The sequence below is a fragment of the Ostrinia nubilalis genome, chromosome 4 (assembly GCF_963855985.1).
Source record: "Ostrinia nubilalis chromosome 4, ilOstNubi1.1, whole genome shotgun sequence".
NCBI lineage: Eukaryota > Metazoa > Arthropoda > Insecta > Lepidoptera > Crambidae > Ostrinia > Ostrinia nubilalis.
This window is the reverse complement of record NC_087091.1, coordinates 13,713,632-13,723,582: the sequence shown is the minus strand read 5'-3', so window position 1 is coordinate 13,723,582 and position 9,951 is coordinate 13,713,632. Positions and strand designations below refer to the sequence as shown.

Below are 9,951 nucleotides of genomic sequence, written 5' to 3'. Positions count from 1 at the left end.
TACTTACAAAGTTTACGTACTGCGAAGCAAGTGTTCAAAGTGTCCTCCGTTCTGATGAAGGCACAGTCTAGCACGGCGAAGTGTAGGTTTTTCGCTTTAGTTTTCGCAACACATAAACGTTTTGTCTCACAGTTTCACTAAAACAATCCTTTCATGTAACGCGTTTACACTTTTTATCACTTCTGCGCATACCAGTCGTTTCAAGCTAAGTTTCAAGTCACACCAAAAATCCATTGGTGTCAGGTCCGAGGATCGTGATGGCCAAGCTACTGGACCTCTCGTCCAATCCACTGTTCACCAAACGTAATATTCGCGCACTTGACGTCCTAATTGTGGGGGAGCACCATCCTGATGGTAGGTAGTAGAGCATTTGGTGTAACGCTAAGGGTACGTCATCAGGCATTTCGTCTAAGACGTCTTGCAGACACTCCAAGCACCATTTTGATTAAATTATTCGTTGTTTGAATACACTTCAGTCATTTTTGTATTATTTATAACGTGATTTGTGATTAATGGATTTATCAGTTTTTTACAAGTGTCAAAAAGACATTTTAAAGACAATAGATATTTAAAAATACAATAAAAAGTAAAAAAGTCTCCATCGCCATCGCCAACATTAGTGATGTGCATGCGTTACGATAATTAGTGGTGTGTTTAACAGATTGTCGATAAAATAAAATACTCAAGATTTAAAAAAAAAATTTTCGGGCATTATTTTTTTACGGATTTGTGTTCAGTATCAGTAATATAGTAACCTCTGTAAATATGGCAAGAATGCAAAGTAACACCCTGTATATTTAGATTAGATATTACTTCAATGTCCCAAGCTTGTTCGTGATGAACCAAATACTTATACCAGTATTGTGACAGTGTTTTAATAACAATAATTAGGTTTTGCTTTTGGGTTTTGAAAATATTTTTTTTAAATATTTTACACCCATTAAACTGTCTGGCAATTAGTTGCCAAACAGTAAATGACTTGGCTGTTTACTGTTTTTATCGCCTCTGCTTACAGAGTTCAGTGATAAAGCGCTTATTAAGGACAGCATACACCATATCATTAAAAAATATAGTAGGGGTTATGTTATTGCCTCAGGTTGCCGACATGCTTGACGAGCAGACTTTGAGAACCATAGAACTCCAGTACAGTACAGTACCTACATAACAGATTCCATTTCATAATGGTTAGGTAATTGTAAACAATTATCGTGCGTACTTACCAGCACGACTACATAGTCGTACCTTCATCGCGACTTATTCAGTGTTTTCCTTGCTCGTATCCACCGCTGCAACTCCTGTGTAGCTAGGATCTACAGCTTGACCGCCAATAAAAATAAAAACCCAACCAGTGAAGGTCAAGTTTGTCCCGGGGAAAGGTAAAACTGTCATTGGACCCGCAACTAAATTAATCAGAAGAACAAAGACGGCGTTCGACGGTTTCTATACTATCTATTTCTATTGTGAAAACCATTTAACAGCGCCACGGAAGATGGTTGTACCTCCTGCAATGATTGCGGAATCATATTCACATTCTACCCAGGATCAAGACATTGGCAGCCCAGTAGAAGGAAAGAGCGATGTCAAACATCAGTCGAGTCAGCCATCAGGACTCGGAGATCCGTTGTCACAGCCGCCACCAGACAAAAAAGAGGATAATGAGACCTCCTCAAATAAAAAAGAAACTTAGGTACAGTGTTTATATCATATGAACATGTTATGTATCGACATATTTTTCTAAATGTTAACGTTGTTGCAGCTGTCTTTCAACTTCTGTTTAAATTGTGAGTTTTCTAGTGCTTTTAGTAAGACAATTAGGCAAATAGATAAATACCCGAGTTCCTGTAATCATATCATCTTGCTACAAATAATTCGATGATTACAAAATAAAAATTTGAAAGCATGTTGAGATCACAAATTCTTTTTAGTTTTACTTTTTTTCATAGAAATTATCCTTATTATTTTTCTAAAATACAGACATATTTATACAAGTTCGTTATTGTTTACTTTATCTCTACATAAATAATCATAGCATCATCAGCATCAGTAAACATGGCACAAGTGATTAATAAATCAAGGGCTCATATAAGAAATCTAAACATAAGAAAGGCCCCAGTATACCTACTATCCTGCCCTGTGGTACGCCAATGTAGACTTTATCGAAATTGGACAGCACTGTTATTATTATACTTTTTTTAAGTAGGTATCCAATATTGTTGACTGCGTTCTGTTTGTCAAATACGATTTCATTAGTTTTTGGGCATTTTTAAGTATTCCTACATGTTCAAGCTTCAAAAGTATTTAATGTATCAAAATCAAAACACAACCAAAACACAATCAAAAGCCTTAGAAAAGGCCGTCGAAACCACCGTCCGTACAATATACCTATAACATTTGGTGGGTATAACACAAAGTTAGTGTTGAATAGGTAATTTTATAAAACCTGAAAGATTCTGTCGTGCTTTTTGATAATGAGACTCAGATTACGATAAACTTATAAAATGTATTTAATAAAAAATCCTAATAAATGATAAAGAATTATTATTATATAAAATACACTGAGGGGGGTGTTTCTAGTAGCCGACTTGCAGTGACTTAACTCAAATACGTCGTCAAACATTTCTTCGACGAAGCGAGGGCTTGGGGGCTTGGGGTAGCTCTTTAATATGTCCACTACGCAGGTCTCTAGAGCTTCTATATGGGAGCATGCGTTCTGTAATATTATATAAAAAAATATTGATATGTATCGTACATAAAATTATAAAGCAAGAAGCCGCTGGATGCAGGCCGCTATCAACCGATCATCATGGAAATCCTTGGCGGAGGCATTTGTCCAGCGGTGTACGTCATTCCCAAGTAACATTTTACTCCATTTAAGAGTTCAATAGTCGTTCACATGTACTCCACAAGCTGTGTATGTCAGCTGTATACGAGCATATAGCAAGCTATACTGCTATAATGCTTTTATAGAACCAGTTTGGGTACAAATTAGACAGCTTTAAGTTCACTATGGCTGTACATTAGCAGTATAATAGCATTATAATAGCAGTTTAAGTAGTAACATCGTACTTAAGGCTGACTTACGGCACTATATGGGACGCAGTGTGAACCATACAACGTACGTGAGGACAATAAAGAGTAACAAGTGGCTAAATGCACAGCTTTCAAAGTTATAAAGTCCGACAAAAGTACTCCAATGCTACCTAAAGTTCACGTGTGTCTTAAATTATTTCCACATTTTAATATTAGTTTGGTATTTGTACGTGAGTGCCAAGAGGGAAACAACTCAGGCGGATAATCATTTATGCAAATAATAACACGGGTTTTAAATACTTAATAATGTTAATGCCATTGGGAATGCAACTTTATCGTGAAATGTATACATATTTACAGCTAAAATATTTACGCGCCTCTGTAAAAACGCGATATTCATTTTAAAATATTTAAAACTGGCTGAGAGGAAATCTACAATTTTCAGTTTTTGATATTGGATTGGCATTATAATTATATTACGGTAATTAATTATAACATGAAACCAAAACTCAATCGCTCTATCTGCGAATTTTGTGATAAATCTGCATTAATTTTGGAGATTTATTTGGTAAATATTTTAGGTTATGTAGAACAAAATGGTGGAAATGAAATACGGCTATGTGAACTGTTATAACTCCAATTTAAGGCTTGGTATTTCTGCTAAAGTAGGTATTTCGCGCTGTCAAAATCTGCGCGCGCAATACTACGCCGAAGACAGCGCGCCAAAGAGCTCTCGCGGCTACACAGTATAGAAATACGCAGTTTGGAAATACGCAGTTGGTTAGGTTAGGTTGACTTCCTTCCGTTCAAGCGTCACACTCACAGCACTTTCTAATAAAAATCATATCCAAGTGATACAAATTAAAACAACTTTCAAAATTTTTGGGAATATATTTTAGAATCGAATAAACATAGAATATAACTGCCAAAGTAAACACGGTTCAAAGAGGCGTGGCGTCACCCGACCCTCCGGAAGTTCCGCGCCGGCTAAAAGAATTTCAAGATTACGTCACTAGACCTATCGGTAGATCCTCGGGAGCTTGAGCGATTGGAAAAACATTTTATGATCAGTTACTCGTAGTAGCGATTATTTAGAGCTTGGATAATAAATTATAGTTGTTGCAATTCACAAAGCTTTGCATTGTGGTTAATTACATTAATCAGTACACGCATCAATTTTGTTCAGTCTTTATGTTTATTAATAAATAAAAATATCATACTAAAATTGCATACATATTTCTTTGTATTGGTCTGGGTGTTTTCTTTCCATAATTTATGTATAACGTATGTACGGGGCTCTGTATCGAAAATCACTATGAGCAATAAGCATCACACACGGTTACCTGGAGTGCATTACCGCAGCAAAAAGCTTGCCATCTTAAATGAACGGTATAATATCGAGGTTTCGTCAGTACAGTTGCGAACAAAGGTGTTTGTGTAGTGTTGTTGAGTTGAGAGGTCAGATTATTGAAATGATAAAACGAACATTTTATTTTTTAAATACATTTTAAAAATAATTTACATTACAGATAACAATGAGAGGATGACATTGCATGCCAGTCCAGTCTTAAATCCGTTGATATATGCTGCATCTGCCATGTTTTTGGCTAAAAGATTCTTCTATCTTGCAGTTTAGACTTTTATTACAGACCTCAGACAGTATTTTTGGAAAACTTTTACGCATGGTGGAGGAAGGGACGCTCTAGAGACTCAAGTCTAGAAGGAGTCACATGAACTCCAAGTTTTAAAACCGTTGACATCTGCTGCATCTGCCATCTTTTTGGCTAGAAGATTCTTCTATCTTGCAGCTTAGACCTTTAGCTATCTGTAGCTAAAGGTCTAAGCTTAACCTTAGACAGTATTTTTGAAACATTCTTACGCATGGTGGAGGAAGGGACGCTCTAGAGCAGTGGTTCTTAACCGGTGGTCCCTGGAGGCATTCCAAGTGGTCCACGATGTGCACTTGCACACCTTGGTCAAAACCACTTTTAACTGATTTTTGCAGTCAAACTGGTTTTGACCGATTATGAGGTGGTCCCTGACAAGACAGAAATTTGGTAAAATGGTCCCTCATGACTTAAAGGTTAAGAACCACTGCTCTAGAGACTCAAAACTACAAGGATACACATGAACTCCAGTTTTAAATCCGTTGATATCTGCTGCATCTGCCATGTTTTTGGCTATAAGATTCTTCTATCTTACGGCTTAGACCTTTAGCTACAAACCTTAGACAGTATTTTTGTGAAAATTCTTACGCATGGTGGAGGAAGGGACGCTCTAGACACTCAAGTCTACAAGGAGTCACATCAACTCCAGTTTTAAATCCGTTGACATCTGCTGCATCTGCCATCTTTTTGGTTAGAAGATTCTTCCATCTTGCAGCGTAGACCTTTAGCTACAGACCTTAGACAGTATTTTTGTGAAAATTCTTACGCATGGTGGAGGAAGGGACGCTCTAGACACTCAAGTCTACAAGGAGTCACATGAACTCCAGTTTTAAATCCGTTGACATCTGCTGCATCTGCCATCTTTTTGGCTAGAAGATTCTTCTATCTTGCAGCTTAGACCTTTAGCTACAGACCTTAGACAGTATTTTTGTGAAAATTCTTACGCATGGTGGAGGAAGGGACGCTCTAGAGACTCAAGTCTACAAGGAGTCATATGAACTCCAGCTTTAAATAATCTGCTGCATCTGCCATCTTTTTGGCTAGAAGATTCTTCTATCTTACAGCTTAGACCTTTAGCTACAGACCTTAGACAGTATTTTTGTGAAAATTCTTACGCATGGTGGAGGAAGGGACGCTCTAGACACTCAAGTCTACAAGGAGTCACATGAACTCCAGTTTTAAATCCGTTGACATCTGCTGCATCTGCCATCTTTTTGGCTAGAAGATTCTTCTATCTTGCAGCTTAGACCTTTAGCTACAGACCTTAGACAGTATTTTTGTGAAAATTCTTACGCATGGTGGAGGAAGGGACGCTCTAGAGACTCAAGTCTACAAGGAGTCATATGAACTCCAGCTTTAAATAATCTGCTGCATCTGCCATCTTTTTGGCTAGAAGATTCTTCTATCTTACAGCTTAGACCTTTAGCTACAGACCTTAGACAGTATTTTTTATTATTTATTTGTGTCAGTGTGCTCTTCTAAAGAGTGTAAGACGATTGTATGTAGGTACTATTAAAATGTAATTTTAACTCATTGGTTTTGTCTCATATTTGAGGAATGTACTATGTATCATGAGTAGAGTCTTCGTTTAAAAGGATGCGAACGATTTAAATTTCAATAGGTAGACAAAATTGAATTGAAGCTTTCTCCAGTAACACTGATATTATTATACTGTGACTCATCAAAGTCATCATTGTCAAAAATATTGACAAATCGCGAACTGTCACGACCAAAAAACTGACACGCGTCCGTCCTCCGTAAGCGCCACCGCGCGACTGATTGAGATTGTCCAAGCCGTCATGGACGATTTTTTCCACATTTTTTAACATAGTAACTAAATAAGACGCAATATAAAAATTTCATCCGTTAAAAGCCCTCAAGTTATTTCTGAACTTTAGTTTAGTAAAAGATTTAGAATCTAAAATCGCTTATTTTAAAAATAAAACCATAAATAGAAAACGAATAGAGGTAACTTTGGGAATTTATTCTATCGAGACAACTTCATCAAATCGTGTTTCCATCCGTTAATAGCCCTAGAAAATATCCTCAACTATGCCCAATAAAAATCTTAGGCTTTAATTTTACTGTTTAGTACCTCAAAAATGAAAAATGAAAACCTCATTTTCGCCATTTTCTCTGCTACCCGGCCTTAATGCGGTGAGCGTATATTAGGTTCACATGTGTTCTGTTAGAATGCTGTTATCTATATGAAGTTCCACATTTGTACCACTACAGCGCTAATTTCTATAAATTTATTCTAATGTGAACTTATGTACAGCTTTAAGATGTACCTAGTTCAGGTCAATTGTGTATCTTTAATTCTTTCAAATACTGAAATTTTAGAGATCCGCAATAAAAATTATTAATGTCCGTTAAATCGCCTAGCCCAGGTACTAATAGTCAAGTATGAATACCTAAAGCATCAGACGGTAGTGTTCCCGGTTTAAATTCGTTTATTATGCTTGACAATTTATTCAAAGCGGAATGAGGAATACGATTTTCAATAGCCCATGTTCTTATTTTTTTTTGCGAAAGGTTAAATAATTGTCCAAATCAAAATGGTATTCACTATCACAAGAACTGCAATCATCACACTCTGATATCTGGTATATTTTGAAGGGAAATTTCAGGTTCAGGCATAATATTTTCCTCTGCATCATGTACAGAACCACCAAGAACAACTAAAAACAGGCTTGGGGAAATGTGTAATAGAATATCACTTTCACATTCGTGTTCAGCTTAAAGCAAATAAGAGTAGTACTTGTGGACAAATAAACTGCTATTGATGTTAATGGACAACACATATAGTCCTTTTAACAGCCTACAGTGTACATGCGAACCATTGAAACACTTTTGTACAGTTAGTAAAAAAAGGTTATTTTAATTATCACAAACAAGTCCTACTACAGCTACTAGCTGTATAACAGTCTAAAACAAGTAAACATAACAGCCTTTGGCTTTATAAATGACCACGTGTGTTCTATTAAAATGCTAGCTCTATAACATCGTACAAGTAGGCCGTTAAACAGCGGTTGCCGTATCTCTACCCTCCTATAATGCTCTTAGTCAGATGGCTGACTAAAGGATAGTTGTTAGAGTATTATAACACCAACAATCGTATAAAAGTATAACTCTACACTAGTCTACACTCCTATAAGTCCCTTAGACAGGTATAGGTGTAATTAATTGCAATAATACAGCTTATACATCACGAGTGAACTGTACTAATGCTTTAAGTACACATTGGAACTAAATGTGAACTCTTAAATGGAGTAAAATGTTACTTGGGATTTGGCTGAAACGAACGAACGATACATACCACGACATCGACTGTGTGTTCTTTGGCGCCAACCGGCTTGCATTGCAGGGTTAGGTTTAGGATCTGTTGGTCGAAGGGACTCGGATGGTTCAACACTGATTCACATTCAACCGTCACACCTGAAGAATTGAAAAGATACACGGACATGATGACTTTTAGGATTTAATTTAATTTTTCAAATTAATGACGTACCGTAATAACTAGTAAGTTCTTTTAAAAGAGTCTTTCATGAATAAGTATTATCGAAATGTGGTTTTCTACATTGAGGCCCGATTCGACCAAACTTTTATCCGAGATAATTCAACCCCTAATGGGATCCACGCTTACGAAGTCGCAGGCAGCCGTTAGTTATAAATAAATGCAAGAACCCCAATTACTTTTTTAGTTGGTGTACTACATACTAGCATAGAATAAATTACTTTAACTTAAGCCTACTTATCAAAGTCAATAACACCCGTATTCACAAACGATGCTTGCTTAAGTGAAGCAGCAAATCGAACGCACAGCGTTGAATAGAGCTCTGTGATTGGTTCGTGTGTCACCCTGTGCGTCCACGCGCACTGTGAGACCTCATAGTAATGTTTGTGAATACGGGCGTAAAAGCGCGGTGAATAATATTTACACGTGTAAGTATTCAAAAAGTTACGAACCTGCAATCGCCACGCAAACGGCAATTAATTTCAGCAACATTTTGTACCTGGGTGTTTGTTGTTTCGCAATAAATTATTAACTGAACACTGTAGTTACTGTTTATGGAAATTTAATCAACGTTTGTTATCAAATTATCCGGCAAATATTCCTGTTAATAAGGAATAAACCTAACTACCTACGGAAAATTCAAGGAAAAACCCACCTGTATATTTTTCTATAAAAGAACAATGGGACCTCTAAATATACATATTATGTTGTATATTTATAACACAATGGTGACTGACTGACATAGTGTGATAGATCACTATAGCACAGCCCAAAGTACTGGACGGATCGGGCTGAAATTTGCAGGTAGATGTTTTGACGTAGGGATGCCTACGTCTGCTAAGAAAGGATTTTACGAAGCTCCACCCCTAAGAGGGTAAAACGGGATCCACGCGTACGAAGAATTGTCGCAGTAGTGGCGGCGTAGCAAGGCTTGGCACCCGGAGCGATCCTCTCCCCCCCCCATAATAGCTGGGGGGCTAGGGCACCCCAGAATGGTCTGGTCTGGTGCCCCCCAGGATATTTGGGTTACCGATTCGAAGATGAAAGATGTTAGTACGAATGAGCTATATGATACCAATCTCACCCCCCCAATCTACGCGACTGTTATCACCCCCTGATGCTTGGCACCCGGGGCGGACCGCCCCCACCGCCCCCCCTTACGCCGCTACTGTGTCACAGGTCTCGTAGTCCAGTCAATAAAGCATTATAGATGGAAATCCGTGGAACACAATTTCTGACTTCGGGACTTTATTTAGACTAGTTAGGAGGTGAACATAGCAAAAGTCCCCGCCCTTGGCCCTTGAGCCGGCGGGGTGAGGGGGGTTTAAAGGTACCACTTTTCGGTTTTTCGCTTAATCCTCGGAAACTATGCGTCCTAGTGACATGACTACTATGAACCAAAAAAAGCTTATTCAATTTGCTACAGGTGAGATAGTCAAGTTTTTCTATATCTTGTATAGTTTTGCGGCATCTGCTCTAGAAGGTCTGTAATAATGGAAATTTTATTATTGTCTTACATGTTCCCATTAGGAGAAAATCGACTAAATCAACATTGAGCAAATATTTTAGACTTGCGGAAGCATGTTAAGCCTAGTTCCAGGGAGGGGACTGCACTGTGCGTAGGTATATTTAGACGAATCAATTCGAGCCACTTTTGACCCCTCATCACTCAAAAACTACTGTGCATTAACACTTCAAATTTGGCTCATGTGTTGAGACTTGCAAGATAAACATCGG

General features: G+C 37.7%; 1 long non-coding RNA gene across 1 annotated transcript; it reads right to left on the bottom strand.

Annotated features, from left to right (window-relative positions):
- Positions 1–2,480: 2,480 nt before the first annotated feature.
- On the bottom strand, positions 2,481–8,743 carry LOC135071533 (uncharacterized). The gene is made up of 3 exons (XR_010257273.1): positions 8,667–8,743; positions 8,017–8,135; positions 2,481–2,710 (listed from the first exon to the last, which is right to left on the bottom strand). It is a non-coding gene; the product is annotated as an uncharacterized LOC135071533 (long non-coding RNA).
- Between the last annotated feature and the right edge of the window lie 1,208 nt (positions 8,744–9,951).